This window comes from Anguilla anguilla, chromosome 1 (genome assembly GCF_013347855.1).
Source record: "Anguilla anguilla isolate fAngAng1 chromosome 1, fAngAng1.pri, whole genome shotgun sequence".
Classification (NCBI taxonomy): Eukaryota; Metazoa; Chordata; class Actinopteri; order Anguilliformes; family Anguillidae; genus Anguilla; species Anguilla anguilla.
Window position 1 is genome coordinate 9,678,647 of NC_049201.1, and position 11,593 is coordinate 9,690,239.

The window sequence follows — 11,593 nt, forward strand, 5'->3', positions numbered from 1 at the left end:
CTGTGTTCAGTCCAACAGGTCAGGTTTCACTCATTGATGTCATTTCATTGGATGGACCCGGGCCATTCCGAAGCAGGTCAGCTTCTGCGGTTAGGAACTCCATGATCCCTCGCAGGAATCTGGGAATCTGGATTCAGCATCCCCCCCCCCCACCCCCCCCCCCCCCCCCCCCCCCCCCAAAACCCAGTGGGATTTTCTCGTGACAAACTACAAGTAGCTCAATGTGATCGCAATCATTTTTATTCAATCGGCACGGGGATCGGTGGACGCTTTACGGCCTGCGTGTTCCAGAGAAACGCGCTCTGCTGTTTTTCAGGTTAGGCTGGAGCGGTTAATGTCCCGGGCAGACGCTGGTCTTCGGTTCCCCCCTCTTGGTTTTTTTCGGGAGAACAGCTGCGCCGGGGCGCTCGGACGTGTGCCGGCGCCGCCTCGGTTCTGCCGGAGCGCGGGTGACCCCGGCGCGGTACCGCCGGATGGTGCGAACGAGCCGGGTCACGCCGCGCGGTGTTCTAATGGGATTTTAAGCGTCTGTCTCCGCGTGATGAATAGGGAGCACCTGCAGAGAGAGAGAGAGAGAGAGAAAGAGAGAGGGGAAGAGGGAGAGAGAGAGAGAGAGAGAGAGAGGGAAAGAGAGAGAGAGAGAGAGAGAGGGGAAGAGGGAGAGAGAGAGGGAGAGAGAGAGAGAGAGAGAGAGAGAGAGAGAACCCTGCTCCAGAATCGGCAACATGAGAGCTCACCTGCTCTAGTGCCTGGCAATAAAACACCATCCCCCCCCCCCACCCCCCCGTCCCCCACTCCTACACACACACACCCCCTCACCGCTCCCCCCTTTTTTTTCCACTTCCTGGAGAGGCTCAGCTCCCCTCCAAAATGTTTGTCTTGCTAATGTGGGATACCTGAGGGAGAATCACCCTTAATGCAAGGAGACTGGTCCATCAGACTCTCAGCCCTTAATAATGCCAAGCACTCGCAGTGCTGGGGCCAGAGAGGAGAGGTGAGGATTGTTTTACAAACAGAATTCCTTTAATTAATCACAGTGTTTGAACAGCTGGCCCACTCAAGACAAATGTAATGGGATCCCGGTGTGGAAGTGCGGATTACAGACACAGATTCAGCAAAATATTATCTGTCAAGTAGTGCAGTGAGACCGGGAGAAGGGTTCTGTTTCCTGGGGGTGCGTTTAGCCCCCCCCAGCCTCCTCAGCCCCCCCAAAAAGGCCACTTAGAGGAGGGGGCATGGTCCCGAGCCGAGGAGGGGCAGCAGAACAGGGCACGGGACGGGGGCCCAGACCGGCGGTTTGCGGTTTTTGGGTCCTGGCTCGGATGCCGCTCCGGTGACCTCCACCGAAGGCCCGGCGCGAGGTGGGCGGCCTCAGCGAGGGGATGTGAGCGCCTGCTCGGGAAAAGCAACACGGCGGTTAAGTAGTTCTGCTCGGCCCGAGTACGACCGCGCCAACTGGACCGAGCTTTCGCGAAGGGAGTCGGCTCGCGGTGGAAGCGGTCCAGGGCAGCCGGGTGTCGGCGATCCGAGGCGCTTGTGTAATCCGCAGTTTCGAGTGACGCCGACAGAGCTGTTGTCTCATAGTTTCTGCGCCGGGTCTGAAGGCACACTACTGAAACGTCTTTTTTTTTGTTGTGTTTTCGGTTCCACATGGGCGTAGCCCAAATTGCGTATGAAAATACTGAGTAATGCACTTAGAAAATTAGTCGCGCCGTTTCAAAGGGGAATGTTGACTGGGCGGGAGAAGTGGGGGGGAGGAGGGGGGGGGGGGGGCGACGGGCGGTTTGGAGGGGGTGGGCGTTACTCCTCTCCATCCTATAGATGTCATTTGGGGTTGACAGGAAAGAATGTGGAACATGCTCACTGAGAGACTGTTCTGATCCCTATTTCCTGTGGTGTCGGGGGCCCCCATGGTAGAGCATGGGCCATGCACCCCCCCTCCGAACTCCTCCTCCACTCTGCTGCCCCCCCCCCCCACCACCCCCCTCCCCCCCCGGGTCTCCGTGACACAGCGGTGGATCGGGCCACGATTGGAAACGCTTCGATTTCTCTGAACATCGAAAACAAACTGTTTGTGCTGTTCAGCGTGCTCTAGCTGCAGGCCTGGGCTTCGGAGAGGAGGAATGCGCCAATTATCTCTTCATCTTTCCCCCTCCCTCTCTCTCTCGTGCCATGCCCAGGTCCACGTTAATGACTTTCAGGACGGTGTGTGGAGGTCAGGTGTGTTTGGTTCTTTTTTAATGCCATTGGGCCTTTTGTTTTATATCAGCATGTCTTATGAACCCTCCCCTCCCCCCCCCACCCCCCAGCCTTGTTTATGGTTTGCTGAGGCAAACGATCAGTTGCTCAGGCAACATTTATTATGGGATGTGATTTACAGCGCGGCTCGTCAAATTAAAGGTCCAACGTTATTTTATGAATGCAGATTGTAGCCGCAATAATGTTTGGCAGAGCAGCGCGCTGGCAGACATTAGCGTTTGGTAATTCGATACCGAACTATAAAACCAGAGACCGAAATACACTGTATTACAGAGTGAAAGCCACAAAATTATCTGAAATACAGAAAAACCCCCTTAAAACATCTGTTGAGTTTTCCATAGAGGGTCCCATAAAATCTCACCACATAGTTTCTGGTGATTTTCAGCGCGGTCGTACGCATCCCTATAGGGCTGCAGTGGTTTTCCAGTTGAACCGTGTTCAGTTCAAAGCGGAGAGAGGGGCGATCGCGGCGTTAAAGATGGTGATATATTGGTGTTTAGCTCTCAGCAGACCTTTGGGGTCACGGAACATGGCTTTGGTGTGTGTCCAGCCTGTCAGAGATTGAGCCGGGAGAAACAGCGCTCCTCGACTTGCCGCCCTGACACTCTCCACATCTTCGGTGTCTTGACAGTTCACGGTTGTTACAAATGGTTTTGTTTCTCTTTTCGGAGTCTCGCCCCTGGGCACGGACTGTGTGTGTGTGTCTGTGTGTCTGTGTGTGGTGTGTGTGTGTGTGTATGTTTGGGGGGGGGGGGGGGGTCGGGTTTGGGGGGTGGGTGGCCTGGAGACGACGGCCTGGAGTAGACGTGTGAGGGCAGTGATATCCCAGCATGCAACGGGACAGCTGGAGGTTTTGTTCTTCTTAACTGTGAGCACATGATTAGTTTGTGTGTAGACCCACGCGTGCATATTTACATGAATGCGCCTGTGTGTGAGCGTTTGTGTGTACACATGCATATGTGTGTGTGTGTGTGCACCTACTGTACATGCCAGTATATATGCGTGTGTCTGTGTCTGTGTGTGGGAGATTAAGAAGTGTCCACAGGACCTGGTCCGTGGCCCTGCAGACGAGGCTTCTCCCACGCCCCCCCCATGCCCCCCCCCCCCCTTCCCCTCCCTCCCCTGGGCGTCTGTGGTGGGAGAAAGGAAGCGGACGAAGGATTTACTGTTGGGTCCTGACTTGTACACATTCCTGGTGCTGTTTTTCTCTCCTCGGCCCCTCGGCCATACCAAAGGCCTCTAAAACAACAGCCTGTCAGGTTGTGACAGCTGGCTTCAAACAGCTCCTACAGCAGCCTTACAGTCAGGTTCCCAGCCACAGAGATGGGGTCATAGATTGGGAGTGAAGCGGAGGGGTAGAGCGAGGGGGCGGGCCTGGGGGGGGGCAGGGGCGGGGGGCGGCTGTCCTGCTCCAAGGAACGCCGAAGATGGAGAATCTCTGTGGTCACGAACACGTAATGATCCAGAACCGGGCAGCGGTAGTTGTAGTTGATCGATTCCTCTCGGGTGGCGGGGGAGGTGGGGGGAGTGGGGTGTGTGTGGGTGTGTGTGCGTGTGTTTGCATGTACGTGTATGTGTGTGAGTGTGTATGTGTGTGTGTGTGTGTTTGTGTGTGATTGCATATGTGTGTGTGTCTGTGTGTGTGTATGTGTGGTGGGGGGGTGGTTATGTGTGTGTATGTTTGTGTGTTTGAGAGTGGTGGGGGGGGTAATATGTGTGTGTGTGGGGGGGTTGGTGAGTGTGTGTGTGTGTGTGGTGGGGGATGGTTATGTGTGTGTGTGTGTGTGTGTGTGTGTGTGTGTGTATGTTTGTGTGTGTGTGAGTGGTGGGGGGGTTATGTGTGTGTGTGTGTGTGTGTGTGTGTGAGTGGTGGGGGGGTGGTGGTTAAGTGTGTGTGTGTGTGTGTGTGTTTGGGGGGGTGGTTAATTGTGTGTGTGTGTGTGTTTGGGGGGGTGGTTAAGTGTGTGTGTGTGTGTGTGTGTGTTTGGGGGGGTGGTTAAGTGTGTGTGTGTGTGTGTGTGTGTTTGGGGGGGTGGTTAAGTGTGTGTGTCTCTGGGGGGAGGGGGAGGGGGGTGTTTGAGACAGTACAGAAACAGCCATTGACGCTCTCCTGCGGCGCACTGTGGGCACGCCCCTCCGCTGGCCCAGGTGGCACGCCTGCTTTGAAGCGCCGCGCGTCGCCCTGTGATTCCTCTCGCCGCCCAGGTGTGCGAGGGCTGGACCGTCTGTCTCAAAGGCTTTTTTGTCTGAACGCTGTCAACCGAGGAAGGCGCATTGATCCCCCTCCGTCCCTCCGGACCGCCGCCCCACCTCCCGCCCCGCTCCGCAGCCTCAGATGTGGGGAGCTGCCAGCAACAAAGCCCTCTCGGGAGTGGGCGTGGGGCGTCGGGGAGGGGGCTCTCAGCACTAATAGGATAATTGTTTGCACTCCACAGGTGCTCGGCTCGCGAATGAGGTCACAACTCAAGTGTGGCTCTCCGGGGGGGGGGGGGGGGGGGAGAAGGAGACCGAAATTCCTTTTAGCATGGGAGACGCAGGGAACGCACACTCTCGTTTCGCCGGACACACACACACACACACACCTGCCGACGCGAAGGCCGTGACATATGCACCCGCACGTATGCATGCACGGAAACACACACACAGGCAATCACACACAAACACACGTGTGCACTCGCACACAAGCGTACATAAACACAAACATACATATGCACTAATACGCAAACAAGGACACACACACACACACACACACACGTTTACATACGTACACACACTCACATGCACACACATTTGCGCGAAGATAAAGAAACATCTGGATTGTGCAGAGGTCACATTTAAGTGCACTTCAGCCGATGCGGAGAGGGGTGACTGGAACGAGCTCGTTCAGGCACCACCTGGCCGGGACGGTGGAGGGCGAATTCGTGACGGGAGGAGGGGTTCTCCTGTACACTGGGGGGGGGGGGGGGAAATGGCTCTTAATCGCTGGAGGATTCCAAAATCCATTTACGAAGGAGGAGTGACTACACAGTAGTGGCTGGAGATTAAAAAATCCAGCTTTAATATACGTGTATATGCAATTATGGAAGATTAATGAAAGGGAGCAGGCTGTGGAAGTGATTGCCCTCCATTTCACAGAGATCTGCTCTCTCCTCTGAGGGGGCCCTCTGAATGAACCCTCTGCCAGCCGAGACCAGATCAGCGGCTAACAGCGCAAACATTTGGGCCTGTGAGCTCCCATCGGCCTGTGTGAGAGTAGGTAACAGTGCATGAGAGAGAGGGAGAGAGAGAGAGAGGGAAGGAGAGAGAGAGAGAGAGAGAGAGAGAGAGAGAGAGAGAGAGAGAGAGAGAGAGGGGGGGGGAAAGGAGAGAGAGAGAGACAGAGACAGAGAGAGAGAGAGAGAGGGAAGGAGAGAGAGAGCGAGAAAGTCACAGAGAGAAAGAGACAGAAAAAGCAGAAAGCAAGCAAAAGAAAGAGAGAGAGAGAGATGGAGAGCAAGGGGGAAAGAAATAAAAAAAGGGGGGGGGGGAATTAAAAAGATTTTTATTACCTTTGATCACACTGTCAGCTTGGATGAGCTGGCATCTTTTTTGTGTTCCCTTCCCGCGATCACAGAGAAGAGGTTCTCGTTGTTCAGAGGCCTCTGGCTAAACTTTACCGAAGACGATGAAGAAAAAAAGAAAGAAAGATGGCAGACGATTTTGTGCAGATAAGAAGCGCGATGAAGAACTGGCTGGGCTGTCCCGCAGTCCCCGTGCCATTGTTCTGGACCTGCGGAGAAGATCCATGCAGGTATTTGTGCTCTGACATTTCCTGAGCGGTTGGCCCGCTCATTGTATTTGACACCATTGACTACGGGATGAATAGAGATTCCTTGATGCTTTTTTCAGGCACATCCAGGTATTTACATTTACCAGCCTTGTTATTTTTTCTCTTTTCAGCAGGAAATTTGCACGTCCGGATAAGTTACAAAGATATCTTACATTTCAGACTGGCATCAAAAAGGGCTTTATGCAGTATGCATACAGTACTTTCAAAAGTAAAGAGATCTAAGGTGAATGTCTCAACCGTTAAGCTGGTCTTGCCATGAGGAAACTTATGTTTGTTGGTCAGGTGCCATATTAATACCGAGAAATGAACTGTTTCCTGTTATTATAAGTGTTCTGTTGTCAGTTGGTTCTCGGGGAGAATGGGGTGTATTGAATGGACTCCAGAAAGGACCAGGTTCAGTACCATGGAGTGAGAAACACTGTGTGAAAAAACACCCCTGCAACCCAAATCTGAGGAGCGGAAAGGATATGGGCAAAAACAACACTGCAGCCTCCTGTCTGACTTCAGATGTGTGCACACATCCACACATCCACACACACACACACACACACACATACACAGATACATGCACACACATGCACACATCCAGACACACACACACACACACACACATAGACACACACACACACGCACACACACACACACACACACATACACAGATACATGCACACACATGCACACATCCAGACACACACACACACACACACACATAGACACACACACACACACACACACACAGAATATTTTACCTTCAGAGAGAAAGGCCGTCCTGCTAAGATGCGGTTGTGGAGAAACAGACATGGCGACGGTGGCCAGGAGTCTCCGCAGCCTGTTCGTCGAGCGGCCCGGAAGACCAGGAGGAACGAGACGGGCCGCGAGTGTTTGCTTTAGTTTCTTTCGGATCAACAGTTTACCCATCGCTAATTGGAACACGCTTCCAGCAGAAAATACGACGACATCTGGAGGAATTCTCGAAATGCAGAAACGAGGGTTTCCTAGCGCGCGCCGAAGGGGCCGTGAAGCGGCTTCAAACGGCCGCGGCCCGAAGAGGGGCCAGATCAGACGGCGGGAACAAAGAGTGCCTCAGAGCGGGCCGCCGCGGCGCGGCGCTAAAGGTTACCCCCCCCCCCGGCACAGAGGGCCTTTCTCTCCCCCTCCCACCAAACATAATATACTGCCCCGGACCCCCCGACGCAGAGGGACACTGGGAGCTATCTGTGAATCAGTTTCGGCGTGTCAGGGTCAGAGCGGCTGGCCTTTTTTCCGAGTTGCACGCACACTGCGCTCTGAAAAGAATTCCTAAAAATCCTCGGGAACGGCCGGGAACGAGGCGGCCGTCAAAGACGGGGGGGCGAGCGAATCTCGTCAGCGGGTGATCGAATCAGCAGCGCGTCAGAGCGGGGGGGGGGGGGGTTTAGTGTAAATCTGCAAATCAGAGACGACCGCCTGCAATGCGGACGGATCACCCAGGTTTGTGGGACGGGGGGGGGGCGAAGGAGGAGGACGCCGGAAAAAACGGGGACGCGTGGCGGTGGCACGCAAAGCGAACGGAGGGTCACGAGGGCGGCGATATTCATCTTGCGGTTTCTCCGGGTGTCAAACGGCTGAAAGTGGGGTCTCTCCGTGTGCACGCAGACTCGAGGCTCAGAGCTGGCCGCTCACAATGTCTTATTTAAGAGGCGAAGGAAAGCCCCGCCCACCAACCTCTAACCCTCTTTCTCGCTCCCATGCTTTCGGGCTCGGCCCACTAGTAAATACTGTTATTATTAACGCTGCCTCACCTGAGAATTCCCCTCGCCCTCGCCCCCTCTCCCCCTCTCCCTCACCCCGCTTCCTGCTCACCCCCTCACCCTGTCACCCCCTGCCACCGCTCGTCCCCTCACACATTCCAGTGAAGGAGGGTGCCCCCACAGAAACAGCCATTTCCTTGCCCCTCCCAGCCCACAAAAGAAAAGCTTTTACTCATTAGTGGGCGACCTCTGACCCCCGGGCCACATTTTAAGAGGCTCTACTTGACTCCTGACATGCCCGTCAGCAATCAAAACATGCGTGTTCAGCGCGGGCTTATGGGTAATATCGATGTGGGCTGCGGTGGATGTGTTTCTGACGGCGGCCTGACGCGTGACGGACAGGTTCAGCGCTCTCCAGCAGCTTGCCGTGCGGGATGGGACGCTTGTCACGGGGACCCGTTTGGGAAGGAGCGTGAGAGGTACCCTGAAACCCTATCCCTGTTGGTGAGGCTCTTATCGCCTTTGGCAGGAAAGCGTTTGGAAATGCAGGTTTCCAGTTCCTGTCATTCGCAGCCGTTGACTGTGCTGAATTCATACGACTTAGGCAATCTGAAACGGTGTGCCTCCAATTCACTTGCTCTTTTCCAGTTCAGATACTCTTAAAGAGTTCTAATAGAGTTCATCTAGTTATGCTCCTCCCCTCCTCTCCTCTTCTCTCCTCTCTCTTCTCCCTCGTTTTAAATACACAAAGACAAATGCATGCACATACACACATACACACTCCCACACGTGCACTCACTCTAAATGACACACACTCAAACACACACACATTAATCCCCTACATAACACTCACACCACCCTCTCATGCACACACTCACACTCTATCATTCCCTCACACACACACACACACGCACACATGCACACACACACACAAACACAGACACACACACACACACACACACACACACTCACACACGCTCGCACGCATCTCTCTGAATCATGTGTGGTGTCGTTCGCTGCGCTGGGTGCAGTGTGCTGTGTGAGTTTGGGGTAGGGGTTTGGGTGCTGCATAGCGTGCTGCTCGGGACCTCCTCAGTGGGTAAGGTTATACAGAGCGCACTGACAGGCCTTGCCCCCGGGCTCAACGGTGCGGCTGTAGTACAGTAATAGCTCTTCATTGCTGACAGATGAATACACACCGCCTGTTTGATGTGGTTCATAATCTGGCTACGGTTTAGAAAGAGGATGTCTTCTGGAGGAGCAGGTTTATTTCAACAGACCATCAACAATGAGCAACCTCTTCACCTGTTTTCACTGGCTTTCCACGAACAACAGGATATCAGAGCACATACCTGCTGGATATTTGTAAACTTCTGAGATTAATGGCTCCTGTAATTTCAGACTTTATGTTCCACCTTGAAAAGGAAGAAGAAAAAAAAGATTTGTCACCACTGACAACACTGTGCTTAAAACAAATGTGAATTTGCTTGCAAATATTAATTACTTACGATAACATAAAACCTGAAAGTCATTGGCACGGACCGAATGCATGTTCTTCCTGTTGGGTTTTAACATTTAAAGTGAGTGTTTCCATTCAGTGTTTAAAAGAGAGGGGTAAGGGGGCGGGGGGGCCGAGGGGGGGGCATGTGACTGCTGTTGAAGAGAAGCAGACGGAGGCGGTGAGTAGGCTGGAGCTGTGGGGGTCTCGGGGCCTGCTCCTGTCCCCACCACCCTGCCCCTGTGTTTGGAGAGGGGTTATTTTCAGGCTCTCCGTGGTTGTTTACCATGAAACCCTACCCAGTAATAACCACGAGGAGAGCAAAGAGGGGACATGTGGCCACCAGACTCTGCTCTCTTTCCCTCTCTTTCTCTACTCTTTTTTCCCCTCTCTCTCTCTCTCTCTCTCTCACTCTCTCGACCTCTATCTCTCCATCGCTCTCGCTGTTTTTATGAAAGCGGTGTCCCAGTGCCAGAGCAGACATGTTTGGCTGTGCTCTCTTCTTGCACTGTAGGTCACTCGACCTCCTCTCCCTTAACTTTCACAACGTCCTGCTTCTTTTTTTTTTTTACGCCGTGCTGTAGGGTTCCTGGTGGCTTTGTACTTAGTGACCTACCCGTGCCATTCTCAGAAGAATGAAAATTACATGCTCTAACAGACAGTTATCATAAGGGTGGCAGAGTTGAGTGGTAACTCCCTTGAATGTGCTGCCCCCTAGTGGTTGACTGCACTGATTAAATACCTGCCTCCTACCCGAAACTGCATTGGTGAAGACCTGAAAAACATTTCTGACAGGCGTCTGTCTGTTCGTTCTGTCCATTATTACTGATCTCCACTTGAGGAAATGCCTCTCTCAAGTTGATTGCTTCCTTGCCAACAGAACTTATGCGATCTACGTAGGAAAATGAAAGTCTCCAAGGCTACTGTTAACCTACTACGAGGATCCAAAGCAGTTGGCTGACCATGAAGGCTTAAGACTCATTGTTTTGTATTTCTTCTCCAGTCAGTCCTGCCCTTCTGTTCCGGAGAAAGCCAGTTGTGCTGGGTTAACCATCTGCGATGGGGATCAGACGGAGACTGCTCCGCACATACGTAACTCGTGCACAACGCTGGTCGTGGAGAAAATCCTGCATCACCCCAGCCAATGTGTGTATGTGTGAGACAGAGAGAGAGAAAGAGAGAGACAGAGAGAGAGAGAGAGAGACAGAGAGAGAGAGAGAGAGAGAAGAGAGAGAGAGGGGAGAGGGAGAGCACATGATACTTGCAGCTGGGAGCCGTCAGATGCTTGAGCAACCGACAGAGCCAAAAAAAAAAGAAGAAAAAGAAGAAGAAGGAGGAGGGGGAAAAAAAAAGACCTGCAGCGCCCATGCCAAAACTGTGATAACTTCCATAATTATAAAAGCACATGAATGCAGTGGGATCCTTGGCAGGGAACCAGGGGGCCACGGGGTCAGCAGACACCTGCTTGTTTTGGCCCCGCTGCCCCCCCGGCCGATCTCGTAAGCCGAGCGAGGACTTGCACAACCTCGCAGCGAGCAGTTGCAGGCCAGGATCTGAGGGAAGGGGAGCCGGCCTCGGGCCTTAACCGTGAGAGCGCCGGCCCGCCGCTCGGGCCCGCGGAGGAAGACGCCCCGCGCTTTCCTGGGGCGTGGAGCCCGCGGCTCTGCCCCGGTCAGCGGCGCCGAATGGTGCGGCGTCATTGCGTCATGCGCTGCGCGGCGTCCAGCTGGAGAGACGGCAGATGTCGTTCCGGGTTCTCCAGCGGCCCGGGCCGGGCCTTTTTTTTGACGGTCCTGAGCATCACGGGTCAGATCCTGCAGTAAATCGCTCGTTATTGTGCCGCTCTCGCAGATTTCCGGCAACAACAAAAAAAATCGCAGCTGTGCAGCGCACTTGAAAAAATTCAAAAAAGGATAAATATCGGGGCGTGTTTTTAAATCCCCTTTTTTATTTTTATAAATGGCACATTGGTTATGTTCTGTGACCTGTGTCTCGAACCCACTGCCGCTGGTGGACAGTTAGCGAACCGCTCCCGTGCTGTGAGGTCTGCCCTGGAGTTTCAGAGCCGCAAAAGCGGAGGACTTTAAATGAGCTTGACTAAATGAGCTATTTGTGCATAAATTGACATGTGCAATTAGGGGAATGTACACAGTCGCCCTAGTCTGTTTGAGATCCGGTTTGGTTTCTTAACGGCTTCAAGATGCCGTGTTCTGTATTTGATTCCAGCTTAAATTGACTCTGACCATGTTAAATAATGTCAGCGCTTGGTACCTACTC